The following is a 26,048-nucleotide window of genomic DNA, read 5'->3' on the forward strand; positions in this document are numbered from 1 at the left end:
GATAAGGACAGGGTGGTGGGGTCACATGGTAGTTATCTCCAGTGGGGCCATCTGTACACCAGTCATTTCTAATGGCTAGCTAAAGTGGAGATTGCTATACTTTCTTTCCCTTTAGGGAAAATCAGAACAAGCCTTTCTGCATTCTGATCAGGGCTTACATTAACTTCCAGGGGGCCTAGAACATGTAGCCTTGAGGGAGGGACATCATTGTTTGGACAACAAGATGGAAGGCCAAAGATGGAGTCAGTGTTGTCATCACTCCTATAGAGGCTTTACTTCCTTAAAAGAATTTTGGAAAATGTGGCAGAAATTTAAGATTAAATTTATATATAAGATATTAGTATATGGATATTTGGCAAATTCTGTTTATTTTTTTGAAAGTTTATATTGTTTCACAATAATAATAATTTTAAAATTTAATTTTGTTATGTTGAAATACTTCTACATATTTAAGATGGAGAAACTGCCAAATCTATGAACAACTGTGTCAAGTTTTTATTGGTTGCTAAGCTATTGCTGACTCAGGCAGGGCAACCATGACAGGAAAATGTAAGCTTTAAGCCAAGCAAAATTGTCCTATGGTTCCTTCTGTCTGAATACTCTTTTCTTCCAAAAACATAAATTTTGATCCTTTCTGACCACAAATTTTATTAATTTTAACCTCAAAAGGACCTTTCCTGCTCAATAACTAATAATCCTTTATTTCAATCCTTCCTATTTCTCCTCTTTTATTTTTCTCTATAATAATTAACATGATTTTTATTTATAAAATGTATTTTTATTGAACGTCTTTTACCACTAAAATATAAGTTCCATGAGGACACTGTATACATAATACTGCCTGTCACATAGTAAGCACCAAAGAAATATTTGTTGAGTGGATAAATGAACAAACAAATAAGAAACTTAATATCAGAGTGCATGCTGTTACCCCCTTAGGATGTTTTAGTGTGTGAGATTTATTCAGAATCCCATTGAATTCTGAAAGTTCTCTTTTCTTGATAGCTTTGCTTCTAATACTTTGCAGCCTCTTGACAGCAGGATTTAGACAGATAAATTCATGATGGCTCAAATACATAAGAGCATCGATTAAGATTTACTACCAACAGGAATAAAAAAGTATGAATTACCGCAGTGATCCAAGATAATTTAACCCTGCATATAGCAGATACTGTGTCAAAGGAGAAGATCTTATTTTTAAGATTCTTTATTCCCTATAGTCGCTCCACTGTGAGTTAGCTAAAGGAAATTGAGTTTCCTTCCTCATGATCTGCGACACCCATAGGAAGGGTAAATAAATTTTATGTTCTTTACCCTCCTCAGTGCTGAGAACTAATAACAGAAAGTGGGAAAGAAAAGAAGTGATGAGCACTCAAAAACATTATAAAGAAGTAGTAAACTGGACTTCAAAAAGGCCAGAGAAAGTGAAATAGCATTGTAATAAATACCTATTTGAAATGCCAAATTTCTGATTTCCTCTCATACTTCGAATGTATCTTTTAGAGAGGGGTTTAAGGAAGATATCTATACTGAATGATTTGAGCAAGCTACTTTTGCTCTATAATGAGGTGCTTTCTTTCAGTTAAGAGTAGTATTCACACCAGTTATCCCAATTTGTGTTAAAATCAGGCCAGGCCATCTCTTGGAAGTAAATGTGTGCAGCTATACCACAGCAGTACTGTTATGTGATGCTATATATGTATTAAAATGATAAAGATGATATTTTAATTGAATAAACATAAGTGGAAAATTTAAAGACTTTTTTTATATTTAGAGTTACATGTTTAAGTCTTAGAATAAAAATATATTTTCTTTTCAGTTTTTTTCCCAAAGAATTCTGTGCACTCTGACCCAGAAAACCTGCTACAGTAAGTGCATTTCTTTGTGAAGTTGATATCAAGAACACATAAAGCTCCAGTTAAAAAAAAAAAAAAAAAGGGAGATGATGGCTTTATGTTAGAAACACATGGTATTATTTGCAAAAAAGTATTAAAAAATAAAGAAGTGAGAAGTCATGAATGGTGCTGGAAAGTTATTTTTTCTACTAGCTTTAAATAATTGCTATAGAGATTATTCATTTATAATTAGCAAATATTATGCTTTCTTGATACCATGGTTTTGCCTATGATCTTTTTCTCTTTGATAAAATTAAGAATCCAATTAAGCTAAAGAGTTCTAAAATGGGTAAACCTCCCTCCCCGACAAACACACACACAAGAATTGTGCCTTTAGTAAGTACCTATATGCACACTATACCCTGTAAAACTAACAGTTCCACAGAGATGGGTGCTACTCTGAACTGGGATTTCCACTATTGTTTGAATCCCAGTGAAAACTATCCTTGTGTTTTATAATTCATATTTCTACCATTAGTAAATAATTCCCAGAATTTATGATATTGTTTCTCATTTTGACATGGATGTATTTGGGGAGATTGCCAAAAGACAAAGATCTTTAATTGTGCATTTATAATTTTGCATGAGTTAGATTCTTCTTCTTCTTCTCCCTGTCACCTTCGCTTTTCATCTCTCCCTCCTTATTTCTTCTATTCTCCTCTCTTTTTCCTTCTTTCTTTTTGCTTCTTTGTCCATGTCTGAAATCACTATGTGATCACTCAATGCTCCCAAAGAGAATGGAAAAAACACAAAATCTCTCACTTTTTGCCAATATTTGTCATTCTAATCAAAAGAACTTTGAATGTATAGGCTAATTCTAGCCAAAAGTAAACATCAGACTCTTGTTCAGAGAGGTGTGTGTTCCACTAGAAGATTCATGGCTAGGTGTCAATAGGTGGTAACCATTTTAGCTCTCTCAACAATAAACTTGAGAGAACTGATCATTGGTTCTGCCTCTGCTTTCTCTTCAATGAAGTGAAGATACTACCAGTTGTGTGGAAGGTAGGGTCATCTTTCAGCTGCAGTTGGTCTGCTCTGTGCTCATTTCTAGGAATGTCTAGAAATCTGGTACTGACATTGGATAAGAATTGAGATGTGTTAGTTACAATAAAGATTTGTTAGTTATTGATAAAGTTTGAAACTCCCATATAGTATAGGTGCCCAGTGCCAAATTGCCCACACTGTTTAGAGACAGATTAATGGTTATTCAATCTGCACAACCTGGTTTTAGCTACATAACCAGTAAATATATAAAAAATACAGTTGTAGGGGTGCCTGGGTGGCATAGTCAGTTGAGCCTCTGACTCTAGATTTGGTTCAGGCATGATCTCAGATCATGAGATTGAGCCCTGCCACAGGGCCTTATTATTCAATGCAGAGTCTGCTTGAGATTCTCTCCCTCTCCCTCTGCCCCTCTTGTTGGTGCTCACTTTCTCTCAAATAAATACATAAATCTTTTTTAAAAAAAAAAAGTACTACTGTAAACTTTTGGGCAATCCTGAAAATAAGATGCCTTACATGTCTTGTTGATTTATAATCTGATGAAAAGAACATGTGCAATTGAGAATAAACATGGGGCTATACCTGAAAGCATCAGACCCTCTATGATGGTAAATTCTTTCTTTCTCCTCATGTACTGTGCTCTTCTACTAAAGCTTTTTGTTAACATGCCCTGTGGAGGCTTGTGAGTCCTACTAATTATCAGGCCCCTTTTAAGTAATGCACTTGACCTTTTTCAGATATAGTTGAGAGGTTCATTTAGATTTTTTCTTCTCGTCTGCATTTACTTACTAAACATATTTGCAAAGTAGAACATTGGAAATAGTAATAAAGGATTTGTTCTTATTACCAAAGGTGTTCAGCATGTAAACCACTTTAGATAAATTCATATTATAAAATACAAGGGTACATAATATGTCAAGGAATTTTTGTGGGGACAAAAAAAACTGCCAAACACTGGGAAGTAGTGTTTGATATTTATTTTGACTTAGCAAAACAGATTTTTTTGGGCCATAATATATTGTGTATGTTGATGCTTAGTGTTATATTATTGTCTTTCCTAAAAATCTGCAAATAAGACCTTTTAAATTTTTTAAAGATTTTTATTTGTTTATTCATGAGAGTCACAGAGAGAGAAGCAGAGACATAGGTGGGAGGCAGGGAACAGGTTCCCTGCGGGAAGCCCATTGCAGGACTTGATCTCGGGACCCCAGGATCACAACCTGAGCCAAAGGTAGATGCTCCATCCCCTGAGCCACCCAGGGGCCCCTAAAAAGGCCTTTTAAAATTAAATTAACAAGTTTCTGCTCCCAATTTACAGATAGTAATTTAAGTTCATATCTTAAGAGTCTAGAAGTGCTTGCTTGGCATTGCTTCACTAAAATTGTAACAAATTTAAGGAAAAATACCCTTTAAGGCAGTCTTAGTTATTTTATAATAATTCTTACTAAAATATGTTAAAATAAAGCTTTATTTTATTGTTTATTTTCCATGCTTTCTAAAAAAAATATCATTAGCTGCCCCTACCACCTTTCTATAAAAGCCAAAATCACTTAAGGATGCATTTTAGCATTTGAAATCCACAATAGTATTCATAAAATGAATATTAAAAGATGCACTGTATTTTTTATTATCCTGAATAAAGGAGAATATTATAACTTTCATGCCAATTTTCAAACTTCACTTCAGTAAAGAATATATGCATATATTTGTAATACATTATACTATACACACAAGCACACACATGTGTGTTTTTAATGCCATGTTTTCAAACTGGACAAAAAAAGGAGAGATAAAGACTCTTTGCTACTTTAAACTTCTCCCTATATTTTTAATTTCCATCATGAATTTCTTTTGAAAAAAACAATATCATATACATCCACATTAAAGCTGCACCAAAATAATTTCACAGGGCTATCTAGTCCTCAGGGTTCAGGACAGAAGAAACATAAAAATATATGTTTTAACATAATTTTTTTCAGTTTTCAGTTTCTACTACCATATCCTCCCACTTCACATTTTCTATTCCTACAATTCCCTGAATAGAAATACTTGTATTTTTTCTGTTGAAAGATTATCATATCCTACTATCTGAGATAATACTGCAACATTTTCAAAGTGATATTCACCTATGCTTTCTTGATCTCTCTAATTAAACTGGTTTTACCTTTTTTACCTTTAAAATCAACTTTGCTTTAAAAAATATCCCAAGGATGCAGTCTTCTGGGGGAGGGGCCTGTTGTGCTGATTTTCAGCCAATGTTTCTAGGAGCAATGTCCACAATAGGCAAACTGTGGAAGGAGCCTCGGTGTCCATCGAAAGATGAATGGATAAAGAATATGTGGTTTATGTATACAATGGAATATTACTCAGCCATTAGAAATGACAAATATGCACCATTTGCTTCAATGTGGATGGAACTGGAGGGTATTATGCTGAGTGAAGTAAGTCAATCGGAGAAGGACAAACATTATATGTTCTCATTCATTTGGGGAATATAAATAATAGTGAAAGGGAATATAAGGGAAGGGAGAAGAAATGTGTGGGAAATATCAGAAAGGGAGACAGAACATAAAGACTCCTAACTCTGGGAAACGAACTAGGGGTGGTGGAAGGGGAGGAGGGCAGAGGGTGCGGGTGAATGGGTGACGGGCCCTGAGGGGGGCACTTGCCGGGATGAGCACTGGGTGTTATTCTGTATGTTGCTAAATTGAACACCAATAAAAAATAAATTTATTAAAAAAATATATCCCAAGGAAATTTAAGTATAGGAGAAACTCAGCTGTGATAAATCCAGTTCTGATGATAAAGAAGTTTTGCTTCTTCTAGAAATGAACATTTCAGTTGTTTGACTAGACTTATCAATCTAAAGAAAACAGAAGATGTTCTTTTTTCTCATCTTCGTTAGATTGTAGTTTTTGTTAGGCTTGGATGTTGAATGCCAGATGCATTCAATGAAAACAAGATTGATTTGTCATCCATAAAGTGGTGATATCTAGTGAGAATACAAGTAAATGTTTTGCCTTTAAAGTAAATTAAGTCAATTAAATTATAGTCAATATATTCTCTAGAAACTTGGAGTAAACTTGAAGTCTATGTTGAGAAAAAGACCAGGTATTGGAAATAGTAACCTAAGGAACAAAGAATTAGAAGAACAGGGAAAAATAAGCTTCAACATAGTCTTTAAGCCCATGAAATTTCATCATGAAAACAGAGCAAAACTACACTCTAGTATTTTTAACTTCTACTATAAATAGGCAAACTGAAAGGGCTTATGTCATAGCATAAATACATGAGATCTCTCATATCCTAAATATGAAAAATGATATAAAATTTTAATGGTTTATTCAATATATTGTCAAATTTTAGCTGAGTGTGTGTGGATTTGATGACTTTCAAAATTCTCACAGCTCTACAAGATGCTGAGTCTATCAAAGTATCACCTTTCACTGTTTGATGTGGTTATAACTGCAAAACATCTTTCCATCTTGTACAATAAAAACAGACTTCAAAAAACTAGATGAAGCTAGGAATGTTTAATCTAAATTCATTTTACAAAAGTAGAGGAAAAAAAAACGATTTTGCAGTGCTTGGGTTTCTTTTTTACTCTGTGTAAAAGTAATTTCATTTTTAAAATAAAAACTGTCATTAGATAATTTTTTACATATCAATGGTTTTGTGTAGCTTTGAGCAATGTACAATATGTTCTCCTTTCCTTGAGTTTGTCTGATATAAGTGAATTTGTGGTGGTATAAATATATTAAGGGGAATGGATGTTTCATTGTTTAAAAATTGCTAACATCAACACTTCCCTAAAAGGTGAGGATGAAAAAAAAAAGAAGTTTATCTTCGGTGTAAATTGTCCTCTTTACACAAAACAAATGCACCCCAAAATAAACAACTTCATTTTCATAATAGACCTATTTAACCAAAACATAACACAAAACAGCAGATAATTCATAAATTTTAAGTCTTCAGTACATATGTCTAGATAGAGCAATACATTAAATCATTACATATTTGCAAAGAAGGAACGATAGCCTCAAAATGGGCCAATTCATTTTGAAATGCTCACAACCAAATGGCTTAAAAGTTATCAACTTTTTCATATTTATCTCTAATATACAGATTCATGCTTCACCTATGATAATGAGATTATTACAAAATGTCCCTTAAAAATAACCTTCTTCTGTAAGTCTATAAAGATAACCGAAGGCTAAAAATTTATACTAGTTCCTTCAGGTATAATGCTGAAAACAAAAGAATTATGTCTATGTAAGATATAATACAAAAATGAAATTGGATGTTATAGTGCTGTCTCTCTGAATAATAATAGCACAAATAGCAAATAATGGATAATATAAAAATAATAAGAAAGATGTACATAGGACTTACTCTGTGCCAGGTACTATTGATTGTAATAACAGAGTTATTTATTTGGTCTAATTTTTGAGGTACAATTATTATTTCATCCACTATAAAAATGAGAAAATGCAGTCACAGATATTAAGCAATTTGTTAGGGTTACCCACCTAGAATACAGTAAAGCTAAGATCTGAAACAAAGTAAGTTACTTCTAAAGACTTTCTGAATTATTCTGCTGTACTACCTGTCTACAGAAATAATGTTTTTAAAGGCATAAGTTATTTCTGATATTTTTGTAATTTATTTGGCCTCAGTAATATATTTCTAGTCTTCAAATAATTTACTTCATTCTATGTGTTTCCTACTGCTGTTATAACAAATTACACAATAAATTTAGCAGCTTAAAAAAAAAACACTACATATGTTATTTCCAGGGCTCGGAAATCTGAGATGGCTTCACTGGCCTAAGATCAAATTGGCAGGGCTGCATGCCTTTATGGAGGCTGTAAGAGAGAATCCATTTTCTTGCTTTTTCCAGCTTCTCAAGGCTACCCTCAACTGTTGACTTGTGGCTCCCTTATATCTTCAAAGTGAGCAATGGCCAGGAGAATCTTTCTCATGATGCCATTTCTTGTGTTATAACTCTTCTATCCCCCTTTCCCCATTATGAAACCTTGTGATTATACTGCACCCACAGAATAATCCAGGATGATCTCTTTATTTGAAGTTCAGTTGATTCACAACCTCAATTTCATCTGCAACCTTAATTGCCCCTTCTCATGTAATATAACACATTCAAAGGCTCAGGGGATTCTACATACGAATCTTGGCGGACCATTATTCTGCCTACCATACTCATGACATATTTATACTGGGTGTTTTGTACCTTTGTTTGTGTGTGTATGTGTGTGCGCAAAGTATCATCATAATATAATAGGAAGTTAAATTAACTATCCACTTAATTGTACCTTAGATATTTTTATTAGTCTAAAACTTAGAAAAGGTTACCTGTATTACCTACTCATATATTTATTTTTGTTGGAAATTGCCATTTGGTCAATGAAACTATAGCAAGACATAGCAGGTTTATCCACTCTCCCAGACTCTTGGGAGCCACAATAGTAATAACTGTAATCTGAACTTAACCTGCTTCTCTGTTGTAAAGTATAAAACCTTCAAGAGTATAATTCTGTATTTGTGAAAATTGATTACATTTTGATGACAAGTCTGTTATTAACCTGGGTCATTTGCTTATATTTACTTAAGCTTTCTTTTTTTCTTTTTTAATTTCCTCATGAAAAGCAAAGGGAAATTAAAAAAATCTATACTAGAATTATGTTTATAAAATCTATACTAGAATTGTTATTAAAATCTATACTAGAATTATGTTTAGACAAACATATGCTTAGTATATCTCCACTGAATGTTGGATTCAACATTTTCAAGACACATTTTGTATTGGTATACTTTGTATCTAATATTAAAAAGAAGAAACTGTTCTAAATATATATTTGGGTAGTAAGTTGAATCATACTTGATTTTTTGCTGCATTTTAAAATCATGGCTTATCATTCAGAACTAATTTAATCCAACAATTCTCAACATAAAGAAAATATTTATTAAGCTGGAAATTTTTCTCTATGTTTTATAATTATTCTTGAGGAAAATTTTAGTTAGGGTTCAAGTCCTTTTGTGGAAATAATGACCTAGAAATATAGGTTTGAAAAAAATAAACAATGTATGCATGCAAACAGACGTTAGATAGAAAAATAATCACTGTAAATACCTATATGTATGACCTACATTATATGGCAGTTATATGATTCTATGATGTCAATGAAAAAAGGATTAACAGAGTTTTAAAAATGATTTTAGCCTGGGTGCATGAATTGAGATGCATAAATGCTTGGAGTAGTATTTCTAAACTCTGTTGTTGTTGTTTTTAATAATCACTTCCTAAGGAACCTTTCTAAATATACTGTTCTTTTTTTTTAAGATTTTTAATTTATTTATTCATGAGAGACAGAGAGAGAGGCAGAGGCATAGACAGAGGGAGATGCAGGCTCGCTGCAGGGAGCCCAAAATGGGACTTGATCCCAGGACTCTGGGATCACACCCTGAACTGAAGGCAGATGCTCAACCACTGAGCCACCTGGGCATCTCTACAGATACTGTTCTTAATCACTTCTTCCCTTTCATGGAATTTTAATATCATTATTTACTGTATATCTGTTTATATATGGTGGCCCTTTGGAGGGCTACACACTAAGATCACATTTCCCCCCAAAGCAATTTTCACATCTTTGGGAATAGTATAATCGCCACTGAGAATACATAAACATAGAGTGACAGCAATGGAAGGAAGCTCAATAGGCTGTTTTCAAAATTTTCATTTTACTGACAGGAAGTTGAGACACAAAGAAGGCAATTGATTTGTCTGAAAAGATATATACTTTCTAGGTAGTATGTATAAAATAAAAGAAATATAATGTGTGGAATTTGGCCAATTTGATTCTATACAACTAATATTGATCAAAACAAGAAGCACCATGGGAAAGAAAACAAATCTGTAAGTACTTATATGATAATTAAGTGTTGTAACTGTCAGAACACTGAAGATATTACCTCTGAGTCTGATATTTTGATGTAAACAGAATGCAAAGTTATTGGAGAATTCAAAAACTAAGTATTTCTTGTATGATAATATATAATAGAAAAAATTTCCTTTGAGGGAAGCTTAGCCACAGACACTTACAAATTCTAATAGAAGGCAAGGCTTGTTTAAAGGTCAATCACATGTATACTCTTGGTATTTTTCCCGAGTTAGAGCTTGTTCAACAAAGTAGGGGGTTCACAACTGTCAGATGCTGGCATTTCAAATGGTAAAAGACATCTTTATGAAATAATCAGGACAAAAATCTCATGTACAATAATGTATTAAATATCACCTGGAAAAAAAGTATTAAAATTTATTCTTCCACCTATTTATGATAAAAGTATTTCAGAGTAATAAAAATAAATCACAGTCAGAAAGTAAAACTGCCATTTGAAGTTAATGTCCTCATATTACTGATCTAACTGCAGAATATTTTGCAGAAGACTATTGTTAAGATCAGAGCAATAAACAATGTACTATAATTAAATTCAAGCCCCCAGAGAGAGAAAAAAATAAGTGCTGTTCCTTGGTCAAAGGCATAGATGGAATCTGGCAGGCAATGACATACATTTCTAGTTGGGAGAACTAGACTATTAATTAAAACTAGCAGGGTTCTTCTAGTCTAATAAAGTATTCTAAATTTCTTCATGCTACATGCTTTACTTTTAATGCTTTCCTAAATGGTTTAGGAATACCTGTTGTAAAGTAATACAAATAGTTTGTATCCCATGAAGAAAACATAATAGTTATAGTAAGGGGTAATATGTAACAACTCAAAGGAGGTATTTAAAATTTAAAGGAAAAAATAAGTAGTTATGTCCTTGCCTTGGACCATAACTTTTGCTTATGTTAACATTTATTTCTCCTGAAACCAACTCTGTTCAACCCACCTATCCTAAATGGGTATCCAGGCCAGTTAACTCAGGCAAACTTCTCTTCAATTTCATTCATATGAATTTCGAGGATTTTGTCAGTTTTCTATTAGCATTGCTCCTAAATTAATTTTGTTTTACCTGGTCTGTCTCTGGTCTCCTGATTTCTATTACATTTTAGGTTTCCTCATACCCTTCACTGACTATACCTTTAAACCCAATAGACTTCTGGCTTAATATTTTATTCCTAGGTATCAACTAGAATATAACACCCAAGCCCCAAGTCAAGATACCACATCACCCAAACTGACATCATTGGTTGATACCCTAGCTGAAATTGCCCTATAGAAATCAGACGATTAATTTATTCTCACTTGTTCTTTTATTCATCTCAAAAGTATTTATTGAACAGTTCAATTGGCAGAGAATTCTGTTGGTCTTGGAGACACAAGGATAAATAGAAAGGATGGCTCTTTATTCATGGATCTTATGTTCTATTTGAGAAGACAGATATGAAATAAATAATTGCATAATTAATTATCCCATTATTATTTTGATAAATACTATAAATAAGTTCATAGAGCATTCACATTATGTAATTAGAAACTTGTTCTAAACTGGAAAGTCTGGAAAGCTTTCATTTCATTAAATAAAAGACATTTAATCTGAGGCTCAAAAGCTACAGGTTTCTTTTCATGGAATAAGGAGAAAAACAAAACAGAATTAAAAGCATACACAAAGGACCTAAGATTAGGAGGGTCTTGGCTCATCAAAGGATGTATGAGAAAAATCAATATGGTAGAAAGTACAGGGTGAAAAGAGATGTGTAAAGAAACTGGTGAGGTAGGTTGATGCCAGATTATATAGAAGAATTTTAATTTTAACTTGAGAACTTTGGGAAGTCATAGATAACCATAAAGTTGTGAAATTACATGATCATATTTGGCCTTTATCCCAATTTTTTGAGAAAATCTATAGATAACAAATTGAGGGCTTGTAAAAGAGGCTATTGAAAAATCAGATCAAAGGACACAATTGACAGTGAAAAGATAAAGAATGGGAGAAAATACTTACAAATCTATGTCTGTAAGGGATTAGTATCTGGAATATATAAAGAACTCCTACAACTCAACAACTGAAAAATGAAATACCCCTATTTAAAAATAGTTCAGTGATTTGAATAGACATTTCTTTAAAGATTATATACAAATAGCCAACAAACATGAAAATGTGGTTAACATTACTAATCATGAGAGAAGTATAATTCAACACACAATGAAATATCACTTCATTCCCATTAGGATGATTACCACTAAGGAGAGAGAAGAAAAGGGAAGGGAAGGGGAAAAGAAGGGAGGAGGGAGGGGAGAGGAGAGGAGAGGAGAGGAGAGGAGAGGAGAGGAGAGGAGAGGAGAAGAGAGGAGAGGAGGGGAGGGGAGGGGAGGGGAGGGGAGGGGAGAGGAGAGGAGGGGAGCAATCCCACTGCTGAGTATACATACAAATTAGTTGAAAGCAAGGTCTTAAAAATATTTGTGCACTCATTTTTGTAGGAGCTCTAGTCATAATAATCAAGAGGTGGGAGCAACTCAAATGTCCATTAACGGATGAATGAGTCAACAAAATGTAGTATATGCATGCTATAGATTATTCAGTCTTAGAAAGGAAAGTAACTTTAGGCTAAATGAAATAAGCCAGTCACAAAAGAACAAATTCTGTATGATTCCACTAATATGAGGTATGTAAAGCAGTCAAATTATTAGAAACAGAAAATGGAATGGTAGTAATTACAGGTTGAGGTAAGGGCCAGCAAGGGGAGCTTCTCAAAGGGTATAAGAGTTTTAGATTTGCAAGATGAAAAAGTTCTGGAGATCTGTTTTATGACAGTATGAATGAATATACTTAGTACTACTGAACTGTACACTTAAAAAATGGTTAAGATAATAGATCCTGTGTATTTTTAACCACAATAAAAATCATTTAGAAGTTATTGATACAGTTAAAAAGTATGAATGGTCATTTGGATTAGAATTGTAGCAGTGGAGATCAAGAGAAACTGATAAATGTAAGAGAGATTTAAAGTAGGACAAATCTGCGTATTACATGAAATATGTGAGACAAGAGAGAGAAAGCAGTCAAAGAAGTATTGAGAATTTTTGAGGTGGAGGCTTTGGGTTTTCTATGTAGAGTATCATGTCATTGGTGAAGAGGGAGAGTTTGACTTCTTCTTTGCCAATTTGAATGCCTTTAATGTCTTTTTGTTGTCTGATTGCTGAGGCTAGGACTTCCAGTACTATGTTGAATAGCAGTGGTGAGAGTGGACATCCCTGTCTTGTTCCTGATCTTAGGGGAAAGGCTCCCAGTGCTTCCCCATTGAGAATGATATTTGCTGTGGGCTTTTCGTAGATGGCTTTTAAGATGCTGAGGAATGTTCCCTCTATCCCTACACTCTGAAGAGTTTTGATCAGGAATGGATGCTGTATTTTGTCAAATGCTTACTCTGCATCTAATGAGAGAATCATATGGTTCTTGATTTTTCTCTTGCTGATATGATGAATCACATTGATTGTTTTATGAGTGTTGAACCAGCCTCGTGTCCCGGGGATAAAGTTGTAAGACTGTATTTGTGGCAGTATTGTGCCCGAGATACATATTTAAAATTTGTCAGCATGCAGAAAGTAAGAAAAATTACTGCATGGGATGAAATTATGAAGGGAGTAAGAGCTGATAGTAAAGAAAGATGGAAGTGAGATATAAAGAGAATCTAGAGCTTTATCTGAACATCTCCAGAGTTTATAAGTCAAGGAAAACGAGTTAAAAAAAAAAAAGGCTGAGAGGAAGATATAGTAATAGATGTACTCCAAATCAATCAATTATCTAGACTCACATTTACCAATTCTTTGTTCATTACCTATTAATATTAAAAAAAGATTACTATAAATAAAGAATTCCCCATATAGTCTAATCTTAAACTCTATGATGATCTGTGAAAGAAGATGCATCATTTCAATCAATTCTTTTTTATTTTTGCTTTGATTTATGTAAATATATGTTGCTAGACAGATCAGGATAAAGTTCCTAAATAAGCAACTGACTTATCATGTGAATCTATATTTGCTTTAAATTCATGTGTAAATTTTTAATTCTTAAAGAGCTGAGGAAACAAAAACTAAATCTTTTCCACCCTAGAAATTATAAACATCAGCCATGATGTGTGTCAATACTACTATCAAAAAATAGCAACAGAGTGTCCTTATTTATAGTGACACACAAAGAAAGAAACCTGAATCAAAATATGCTTATCTTCTTTTCTCAACAACTGAGAACAATGGAAATTTTATTTGTGTTTACATTAGATGGCATATTAAATATGCTTGGGTTTCACATTTTTGTAGTTTATTTGGGAGCAGAAAAAGTAAGATTATGTAGAGGTAATTGAAGGTACTTTAATATAATGATAATGCCTTTAAGGGACAGTTTAAGTCAACTATTTGTGCATATTCACCATAAGTCAATTTACTGTGTTGATTCACCACTGAGTTCAGAATATTTTGTTATAACAAATTGAAAGTGTTTGAGGATACTACCACTTATATGCATAGTTCATGGACAACTTTTAGCACAAAATCATGGCTTGCCACCTGTTGCTTAGTATCAGCTGGGCACATTGGAAACACTAAAAATAGCTCCTAATTCTTAAAACTAATCATTAAACTGCAGATTCATTGGTGAATTGATGTTCAACTTGATGTTCAACTCTATCTTGTCAAGGCATTAAATGGGATATATAGCCAAATGTATTTTTACTGTACTGTTAATCACATTATAGATGATATGTTATTGAACAGAGATAGATATCTTATTAATAAAAATATTTTAAATCTATCTTTGAATCTCCACCTTATGAAATGAGGTTTTAGGCATTGTAAATCACTTACATTTTTATTATTTGGTTCTCCTCTGTTAAGATTACCTAGTCTTATTTCAATTTACACAGACATATTAGTGTAAGCCACACATTTTAAAATCTAAACAATGAAAAACTTGGAATAAAATTTTTCTTAATTTTAAGACACTACTTGACTAAAATATATTCTAAGATTTGCTTCTGCCTATATTTTGTACTTTTTTTTGTACTTTTTTTTTGAAAGGGAGGTTGAATTTAAATTACAACTATCCATTTAATAAAATTAACTGCAAAAACCATTTAAAAATACTACTCTTTTAGAGACTAAAATAAACTTTCTTATTCTAATCATCTTGCTATATTGAAATGTAATTTTCAGTATGTTAGTCATTCAATATGTTAGCGTTGATGTTTACTCTGGTATGAATCTTGCTTTTTGCAATTCTGTTTATCCCTGGGATAATTTGTAGATATTTGAATTAACTTTTTATTTTGCCCCTTCTTAAAAGATTCTATCCATTACTGTGATATAATCATGAATATATTGAAAGTTGACAATGACATACTATTTCCAATTTATTATAAAAAGTTTTCATTGAGAAGAATTGCCAATATATAATGACCTTAATATTCTTTTTTTTCTTAATATTCTTATGGACTGTAATGTAGCACTGTAGAATAGGAAATATAATCTGAAAATAAAGCTCAATTATAAGAATAAAACAAAAGAACATGAAAGTATTTTAAAATAATCTACCTTTCATTTCAGTAGGCATGATGGTACATTGCAGGGAATTATTATGAAGTTTTAATGAATTCTGAGGGAAAATATTATTATGATAAAGTAACTTTTAGTGAGAAAGTTATAAAACCAGGGAAATAAAAACATATTGATGGGATCATAAACATATAGATATACTTATATATCAGATATATGTACACGTGTATGATTTACAAAAGGTTATATATCTTATACATTATTTATAAAAATGTAACCAGTAATAAATAGTTTAACTTTTATATGAGTGCACAAAATTATATTGAAGATGATAGAGAATAAATGAACGTTCATTGCATATATTTTATGTCCTACAGTGTTTAAAGTATCTCTTTAAAATCATCCATTGAAAATGAAGTTTAATGGTGAAATATATATAAGTACACACATATATATATGACACACTATTAAATCGTGATATTTTCTATTTTAAAAACTTATTTCCAGAATTTGAAAATTTTATAGAGGTTTGAACTAATTCTTACTTCTATTAAAAATCTCCTTTCTTGGAATAAGTTAATACTAATATTTAATTAAAGTCAGTACTTCAGTAAGTATAACTTACTCTTAAAGAGACTTGGAGACTCTCACAGACTTGGGAGAGAAAAACCAAGAGGGCACAAACTTCATCTTCTATTTAGAGAAATGTTGGAGTGACTAGATTGTGACATACATCTCTATCTGCTGACCTTTGGAAGCAAACTAAATTGTTATGTATATTGAATAAAGAAAGCAAGTAGAAGCAAATTTAAGTATTATAATTAGCCCAGGTGTTGAAAAGAGAGTAATGAAACTTTTAATCATTTCTATGATGTTTTAAAACTTGTTTAAATGAATATGTTTTTAAATAAATTTTGCCCACATCACTAAAGAGTTAAGTCACAATAACTGTTCCACAGCATAAAGTTCCATTGGACCACTTAAGCCAGTTTTTTATCTGTGGTTCCGTATCACGGCCAAATTTCAATAGAGATGACTGATTTTATCCCTATGACAGGAAATTCTTTGCTCAGTTTACTGATTTATTCATGAGATCTACACCAATAGAGGAAAATGGAAGCCATAAAATAGGCAAGCTTGTAGTAAGAACGGAGATTCTAAAATTATGTTGAATACTGAAAACTCAGTGCACATATGCCACTTAACGATGAGTACTTACCTACAGGTTAACACCTCTCATCGCTTTCTTATATAACAAGAACTGCATATTGGCCCACAAGATGGTTATGCCTAGTGATATATCCAAGGACATGTTACCTCTAGTCCCTACAACTCTTAGGGATCTTTTGAAAGTCTTTATTGACTTCTACCTAAGGTATTTAAGTTATCTGTTCCTATCCCAATACATATTCTTACATATATGTATATGACAGCATAACATTTCAATGGCCTACTTACTAAAAAGCAATGGAGTAAATAATATTTCTTCATCATTTTACTTTATCTTTTCTTTCTGCCTGAACTATGTAGTTTTAGTCCTGTAGCCAAACTGTTGAATATCTGTTTTTGCGTATGAAAACTTAAAAACTGATTTGGAACTAAATTCACTAACACATACACACACACATACACACAGAGGTATACCATAAAACACATCCCTGACCAATCTTAAAGCCATTTCTAAGTCTCACACAATTCCACCACCACTGTCACTTTTGGAAAGCATGTTTGTGGTGAGTTATGTTATGGATCTGTGACACAAAAATAATATATAATTCATAATTTTATCTTTCATTACAGTGTTCCAGAATCTATTATCAATTACTCCCTGACTGTAAAAACAGGTGTCAAAATCCAAACTATATAAGATATTTAATAAGAAAAGTCATATACTATGTGGGAATAATTTACTTTCAAGCAAAACTTTCATAGAAAATAAATTCTTTCCTATAATAGGGTAAAAGACTCTGAAAGCTAAAACTTGGGGAAAAAGAATAACTAATTATGCAATGTCTTTTATTCTTTATATTTTATTGAACATTAAAAACTTTTATAGATGTTTATTGAAGGAATATTTTTCTATCTTCATATTATATAGTATGTCAATTACATATTCCTCTTTTGTTTTCAAAATAAAAAGAAAACCAAATCTCTTATTTCAAATAGTCTCTAAAAGCATGTGGGCTGACTATAACAGGAAACAAATTTGACTTTATGAGCATGATATATTTATTGCAGATGTATAACCATGTAAAAACTGTTGATTCACAAAAATGAAAAAATGTGCAAATATGACAGCAAAATTTTGATGAGCAAGTCATGATTTCTTCTAAATCATTTGGATCATTTTATTTTTAATTTATTTTTAAATGATGTAGATTATAATATTTTTCATATTATTGAGATTAAATTTTAATTCATTCTTGCCGTTTAGGAAAAGCATCTCCTTTAGAAAAAAATAAGCTTGAATATATTGAAGAATGTAATTAACAAAAACTCTTTTAAAAAACTGAAAATGAGAAGTGTAAAACATTTCAAAAAATAAAGCTCTAAATATATGTCGTTGCATGAAATAATGATTAAATGCAGAAGACCTTATAAGCAATTGTGTGTGTTTTAGAAAACACAGATTTGCAATCAAAATGCAGTATCATTCAGCCATTTATTAACTAGGTATTAACACCATAACACTGTTAGCATTTTAATGAAGAACAACCATCAAATACTGATTTACCTTTATTTCTCATTCTTTCTGTAATTGTATTATACTAACTATAACATTATTCAGTTTTAAGTTATCTCCTGCTTAAGTGTCTTTCTTATGGAAGCTATTCCCATTTCAAGGAAGCAACATACAATTATGTTCCCACTGGGTTAGAACCAACCCTGTTCTATAACATAGCCATATTGAGGCCCATTTTCTTTTTTCTTACCAGGCCTTTGTATTTCTGTGCTAGGAAATGTATATATATATATATTTTTTTAATTGCCAAATGTAAGCTGCACTTTAACATTATTAATGAAGTCATTTAATATTAACTGGAATTTAGACGATGCAGAACAAAAACTTATTTTAAATATTTGAAACAGCAAGTTAGATAATTAGTTCTCATTGAAGCCATTAATTTTCACAGTACTGTTACAGCACTTATTAAACTCTTTTGATTGCATTTTATATACTTGCTTATTTAAGTGATTCCTAATTACAAAATGACATGGGAAAATTATTCCAGCTAAATTTCTTTCCGTCTCTAGTGCCTTGATTGATTAAATTTCCTTATCACATAAGGATTATAATTAAATTAGTACTTTTTAATGTTAAAGGATATTTGGTCATTTTATTTTATTGTGATATATATGTATATATACACTCATACATATTTATGTGAAAGATATTTTCATTAAAGTAACTACTAATGCAATTTTAATTGTGTTTATAGTTTAGCTTGGTATTTAGCAAGAACACATTTAAAATTTAAACAGGACAGAAAACTGTACACAGGTAGAGCAAACTGCTTCTTGGAGAAGAAGCAAGTGGAGAGTGGAGACTTAGGAAGGAAATCTATCAGTTGTCTAGCCCTCTAAGCAAATAGAATGAATGAGGCAAATTTTCATTTTGCAGAGAATAAAAGGAAAGAATAAGACACATACCATCAATTAAAGAATGTATGATAAGCCATCTGGCCTGATGATGTAAGTAGATAATAAGTTCCATATGCAGTTCTCAATATTGCCACAACTGCAGGAAAACTAAAGGAGCACCAAATCCACTTAAACATCTGCTAGGATTCTCATGCAGGTAAAGCAAACTTACCTTGCTGATATTTGGTTAATCTTATTAACCAGTGCATCTTCCATTCACAAAGCAAAAATCAGAGGAATCTGATAAACTGGATTATACTATGACTGAGACCATTATTAAGCCAAACATAACTGATAGAGAGGATCTCTAGAAGAAGTAAGTGACCCTGAAACTGAAAATGGCACAATATGCAGAAAGCAATATGCCCAGGTTGTAGAAAAGTGTTTCATAGAATTTAAAGAAACAATGTGCCAGCTTTCATGTACAGATATCTAAAAGAGAAAATATCATCAAAGCATCTAGAATTCCACAACTGTGTAATGCTGTCTTGCCACTGATTTATTTAACAGACTGTTTATTTACTTCTAGATTTTAGGCACTATTTTTTCTGAGGGAAAAGTTTAAAAAAAAAGAGAGAAAAAGCTATGTTTAAATAAACCAATGTATTTTGCAGAAAATTCTCCAATAAGCTCAGATTTTTATTTAATATATACAATGGAAAAAAGTTATGGTTCCCCTGAGAAAATGTACTGCATCACAAGAAAAACATTAAAAGGAATTTAATTACCCACATTTTATATTCAAAATAAAAAATATGTACACTGGAGAGAACAATGCTCACTTCTATTTCAACTAATAAAAAGCAATCCTAGAGAACAATGAAGCAAACTGCGGTTTTATAGCAGCAGTTCTCCAATTTGATGTACTCATCAGAGCACAGTTAAGATGTTTTTCATTAAGAGATGGGAAATATTTGAAATTATAACCATAATTATTGGTTGTCTGATGATATTGCCAATATTTTCCTAGCAAACAATAACATGCTGGCTAATATGATTTCAGTTGCCTATTTTTCTGTTATTTATGGTAGACAGAATAAATTCTTGCATAATTAGAATTACTATTGATTTTACACATACTCATTTATTAGATATGTGAACTGAGTGGTATATATTTATTTTCACCCATATACCCATTCATTAAACAAATATTATCAAGCACCTACTATTTCTAGACACTAACATACCACTTGTACAATATCAGAGAATCAACTGGAGTTGTAGACTCGTGGATATATTTTGAAGGTAGACCCATCAGAGTTTCCCAACAGAATGAATATAGATTGAGCAATATTTTCCTGAGCAAAATTATCCTATGGATTCATAAAAGGAAATTTCAGCAAAAAAAAAATGATTTGGGTGGAAAAGAGGTACTAGAAATCAAATTTACTAAGAATACTAAAGCAGAGCCATCCTCCATAGGACACACCAATTAAAATTTTGGGATGACTTTAAATGATTCTTACAGGAACAAAAATAAGTAAATAGAAAATAAAAACAAAATGAGGAACAAAATTTGTATTTTTTTTTTCTCAATCTTTTTTTTTTTTTTTTATTGGTGTTCAATTTACTAACATACAGAATAACACTATGAAAAGTGAGAGGAAGGTGATAGTTCCATTAGACAAATAATTAAGCTAAGGGATTGCTTCACTAGTTGGAAAAGAGAAGGTAAGACAAAATAACTCCTCCAGTCAATAAAAGACGTTATAGAGTGCAGTCTTGTATATACAACAATCTACCTGCATTAATGATGTCAGATTTGAGACAAAAGGTGTTCTAAAATCAGGCCATTCCACTGCATTCATAGCAAGAGGAATAGAATCAATAAGAATGGTAGAGGAATCCCACTGAGAAGCTGAGCCTTGGGAATGAAGTCACTAAAATGGAAGAAAGAAGTACAGAGAGAAGAGACAGCTTTTGTCAACCCACGATCATAGACATGAACTAATGCATAGTAATATCCTGAGGTAATACGGTTCATGTGCTATTTGAGAAGCACGTCAATGAGAAAAAATCATTTTGACTTCCTTACTCACTTCCAAAAATAATTGAAATGTTCTTTATTTTTTCCCACCAAATCAGAGGACTGAACCTCTAATGACAACTGATATGTGCTCACAGAATAATATTTTTGATATATTGATTTTTTCCTGGAATTGCCTTCTTTTGTCTCCCTCCTCTATCATTCCATTCAATTAAACAGATTTAGAATTATTATCTTGGGATAAGGGATACCCGTCTGATGAAAAAGAGAAAATATTCTCTACTAAGTCTTTGCTTACTTTTCTTTCCAAAATTACTGTAGCTCTTGAAAAAATTCAGAACACTTCTAGCATATTTTAAATGTTCTGGAGAGTGAGATTTGAGGATTGTGTATCATTTTGTTGGAGTGGTGTTCTTTATCTGAGAGAGATTTTGCGCCCCTTCCCACTACCTGCCAGAAAACATTTGGCAAAATCTGGAGCCATTTCTGAGTATCACTAGGAAACTGGGGTAGGGTGGAGCCCCTGGCATCTACTAGGCAGAGACCAGGAGTACTGATAAACATCCTACGAGTACTAGACAGACAATTTTTTATGTGTTTATACTTGAGCTTTGGCTGGGAAACCAAATGTTAAAATTTCTAGAGCTAAATTTAAATACTTCAGGGTAGGGAATAGAAAAATTCTTCACTTTTCCCAAGTACAGGATTTTTAAGATTAGGCTATGGATGATTTAAAAGTCTGGATGAGGCTGGTTGCTAGTGGTTTTTTTTTTTTTTTTTAGTTTTTGTGTTGTTGATTTTGTTTTTGTTTTTAACATAGACATTCTAACTAAAATGGCTGGGGTTGAAAACACTGAAGAATGCCATTTTGCAAACTTGTAGTCTTTTATTATCATTCTACCCTAAAGATTTCTGGCAGAGCCTAGAGGGGGTGGCAGCAAAATAGAAGTAGAGAAGGTTTTTCCTGCCTGAACAAACTGATCTCTTTTTATCACATATCTGTAAGGACATTAGTGTTATAACTCTCTTGGAGGCTTCACTATTTAAGTAACTTTTTAAAATATCAAAAGTTAATAGCCGTGTCTTTATAGTATAATAATTAAATTTACAAAGCACTAAGTATGTGCCAACCATTCAAACTTAAGTAGACTGATTTCAAATTGCATTGTAGTGGATTAGAACTATCCTCTATCCCAGGATAGAAAGTTCCCTGAACGTACTAACTAATACTTCTAATACAATAGTAGCTTCAAAGAGTTTGGGAAATGAAAGTTTTATTTTGGAAATTCATGTAGCCAGTTAAATTCTTAATGCCATGAAAGAGGGGAAATAAGGTTTAGGAGACACCAAGCCTATACCCTGAGCTAATTGGAATAAATAGTCATTGTATCTCCTATATAGAACATCTCCCCTCCTAGTTTAAACATCATGGTTGATGAACTTGTCTACATGATCTATCCTATGCCAGATTCTCTATATGCTACTTGATTAATACTGAAATTATTAGTCTATTAAATTATTTTAAAATCAAAAGTAAAATTGAGTTTTATTACCAAAAGTACTATCATTCTTATGAGATGTCTCTTTGGAAATGCCTGACCCATATTTCCAAGATAAGCATTTAAGTCACACCAACCTTTAGGTAAAATATCAGCATCTGTAAAAATTAGCAACTAAGGTATCGTGTATGATTTGTTCAATTATTTTCTTTGTCATATGAAACCTAGTATATTTTATGATTTTCAAAGAATGTATGATCTACCTCTTGGTGTGTCTATTGACTTGAACTCGGGACTGCTTGATGGCAGAGTTCATGGCCTTCACAATCATTTCTGGCCATTGCTGCTATGTGAGAAAGTCTTGAAGTATCTTATAATATGCTACTTTTATAAACAGCCAAGTCTCTCCTAATAGGCTTTCAGGAGCTATTGCTGCTCTTTGCCTCTTTCTCCCTCTTTTTAAGTAGACAACCAAGATAAACTACTGAAGATTGGGATACTCTTTTCTAATAGGTACAAAATTTAATTCCTTTTTTTTTGTCATTTCATTTCTTAAAAAGAATTTTTAAGTTGCTGTTAAATTAGAAAGGTACTAATGTTACCAGTGGTAGAGTCTGTATTGTGTGAATGGAGGTCTTGGTCCTTGGATTTTCTGCAAGAAGATTTAGGTGGGAATCCAGGCTTGAATAAAGACATCCAGAGGGAAGAAGCAAGCCTAAAACAGTTTATTAAAGTGAAAACACACACTCGAGGTGGGAGAACAAGCAGGTTCCATGAGGCAGAACTGGCCCTAGGTTCTTCTGGGATTGCGTATTTTGTGTTTCTCTGGCCTGGGAGGAGCCAAGATGAAAGTAGGGTGGTCTCTAATAGAAACCGCTTCTAATCATTTGGGGAACTGCCCCCACAGGTTGGGAGGAGGAGTTTTTGACCTTACAAGATTTGCTACCCAACCATCATGGCAGCCTTTTCTTTTGGTGGGAGATATATCCACAATGCAAATGAATTATGAGTCTGAGGGTTTCCCTGCGGCAGAGGAGGAAGGAGACAGTGCATGCTCTCAACCTCTGGCTCTTGATCCATCAGCCTCAGGGTCTTGGAAGCCACAGGTCAGGATGTTGTGTCCCTGGGCTTATTTAACACCATCCTTGCTTCTAGCAAATGTCTCTATCATTCCCCTTCAAGGATTGGGACTCTTCCTCCAGGCGTTCCTTCCACTGCCCCTGTCTAGCTTCTGCTTAACACTGATATTATTGCCTGCTACTAATTTTAGTGAGGTGAAATAAAGAGTTTAATTATGAAGTTTAAAACCGATCATGAACAATAAATCTCTGGTATTATATTTGAAATCCGAAAATTTAGAGACAGGGCCTTGAAGCTCCCTGGAAGTGTATTAGCACTAATATCAGGACGAAACTGTCCAGGATAAAGATTCTAAAAACAAGGGTGCCTGGGTGGCTCAGTCAGTTAAGTTACCAACTCTTGAAAGATAAGACTTAACAGGATTGTTTCAAGGAGAAGTTCTGTCCTGCTTACTGCAGTAAATAGGCCCACAAGTAGGCCAGGATATACAGTCTACTTTCTTGTAACCCTTTCTGAAATTGTACCACATGATCTTATTTCTGTTTGCTTGTGAAATATTTATAATGCCATGCTCATGGGAACATTAAATATTGTATACTTTAAAAATAACATGATTTGCAAGCAGTGTAAGAGTTATTGATTCTTCATCCAAAAACATAATTTGAATATAATGGAAATTCACTATATGCAATTTCATATTTTTATTTTTGCAGATAATCATGGATGGTTAAGAATAAAAAGATTTTTGCCTTCTAAATGACCATATTGTTAACATATTTGAAAGTGTACCTTCCGATATACCATTTTCTTCTTCAACATAGACTTTTCCCAAAACGGTCAATCTGAAATTCCTGTTTTAATTTTGAGTACAATTTTAATTCTTTTATATTCGGATCAAAAATTACACTTTGGAGCAATGGGCAGCAGTGGCAAAATGCTGGCTACCAGAGTGATTCACCTAATTGGCAACAAGCAGTTTCCACTCAATGTGTAAGAGCACATGGAATGTCCTGAAAAGCAAAGACTATGCCTTCTCCCTGAGATATGTCCACTGGCTATCCCCTGCCTGGTGTGGCCCACATCAAGAACCTCTCTGCCAGAAGGCTTTGGAAGAGGAGGAGAGGCTCCCTGGAGCAGCCTCTTGGTTAATGAAAAAGTTGAACTGTACCACATTAATTTCAACTAGAGCTTTTCTGAAATGAACAGGAGCAGGGAGGAGTGGAAGATAGTTGTGGGTGCAGCCATGTTCTTCCTGGGTTTCCCGCTCTCATTCTGATCAGGGAAAGCACTTTGTGTATGGCCCTATCACCCACACCATGGAAGAGGAGTGGGTGGTCAAGCAGACCAAGAGGATGCTGTACATGAAGGTCAGCCTGATGCATGGCTTCTCAGCCCAGTGGGACCACAACAAGCAGAGGAAGAAATAGGAGCCCCCACTCGCCCATCTGAGCCTTGCCTTGTTCTGCCAAGTCCATGCATCTCTGTGTGTTTACTAGATACTGTTATGTTGCAGTACCAATGTTAATAAATGAACAATTTATGTGGGAAAAAAATGCACTTTGACTTCTGTGTAACTCTGAGTAGATGTCTATCTTATGTAACAGACCAGACTATGATTATAGGTTTGATCTGCTCACAGTTTTCTAGGAAACATGTATCACTCACTGTGTTGTGATGTTGTAAGGAAGTTGCTGTTTCCCTAACTTTTACCAGTTCTCTAATTTGCTGACCTTTGTCTCCTGTGAAAACAGTCTGGTATCCTCTTTTCTTTTTAGACACCCTCCTCAAACTTATCTGAGCTATTTTGTATTTAATTTTCACTTTCATGTGTTCTTGTATCTATTTTAACATTACTTTTATGTCTTCACATGCAGGATGTTTTCGTGTTTGAAGCATCCTTTAAAAAATCATTTATTCAGACATAACTGGAGGGGCAAGAGAAATTTCAGTCTGCCACAGGACTTATTTTCTCATATCCATGATAGCTTCAAATAGTAGACAGTTCTACAGGGGCTTTCATGTTGTTCCTTTTTATTTCCTGTTGCTACAACTGATATTTTGGAATAACTGTTATTGCTTGTTAGGTCTCTGATAGGATTTAGACTCACTAATTTACAAATATGAAAAGATGAAATTTTTAGGAATTTTCATTGCAAATTCCAAAAATGTTTCTGGAATTGAACACTGCAAAGTATGTGAAAGGTTCTACATAAGATGGTATCAGAAATCACTTTACCTACCTTTTTAAATGAAGCATCACTTTAATGATAAGAGCTGACTAATAGGAATGAATAAACATTCCTTACAAATTTCAGCAGGTAAATGCCTATCAGATTTTCCTCCTTCACAACTAGGCTTTCTAATACATTAAGTAAATATTCTCTTAGATTCTGTCTTAAGATCAATAAAAAGTGGCCTATCTATCCTAGGT

The 26,048-nt window shown here is 33.0% G+C and overlaps 1 pseudogene across 1 annotated transcript; it reads left to right on the forward strand.

Moving 5' to 3' along the window:
* Nucleotides 1-20,891: 20,891 nt before the first annotated feature.
* Nucleotides 20,892-25,142, forward strand: LOC144320077 (cytochrome c oxidase subunit 4 isoform 1, mitochondrial pseudogene; annotated as a pseudogene). The gene is made up of 2 exons (XR_013385659.1): nucleotides 20,892-21,021; nucleotides 24,331-25,142. The product of XR_013385659.1 is annotated as a cytochrome c oxidase subunit 4 isoform 1, mitochondrial pseudogene (transcript).
* The last annotated feature ends 906 nt before the right edge of the window (nucleotides 25,143-26,048 follow it).

The sequence above is a fragment of the Canis aureus genome, chromosome 9, assembly GCF_053574225.1.
Source record: "Canis aureus isolate CA01 chromosome 9, VMU_Caureus_v.1.0, whole genome shotgun sequence".
Classification (NCBI taxonomy): Eukaryota; Metazoa; Chordata; class Mammalia; order Carnivora; family Canidae; genus Canis; species Canis aureus.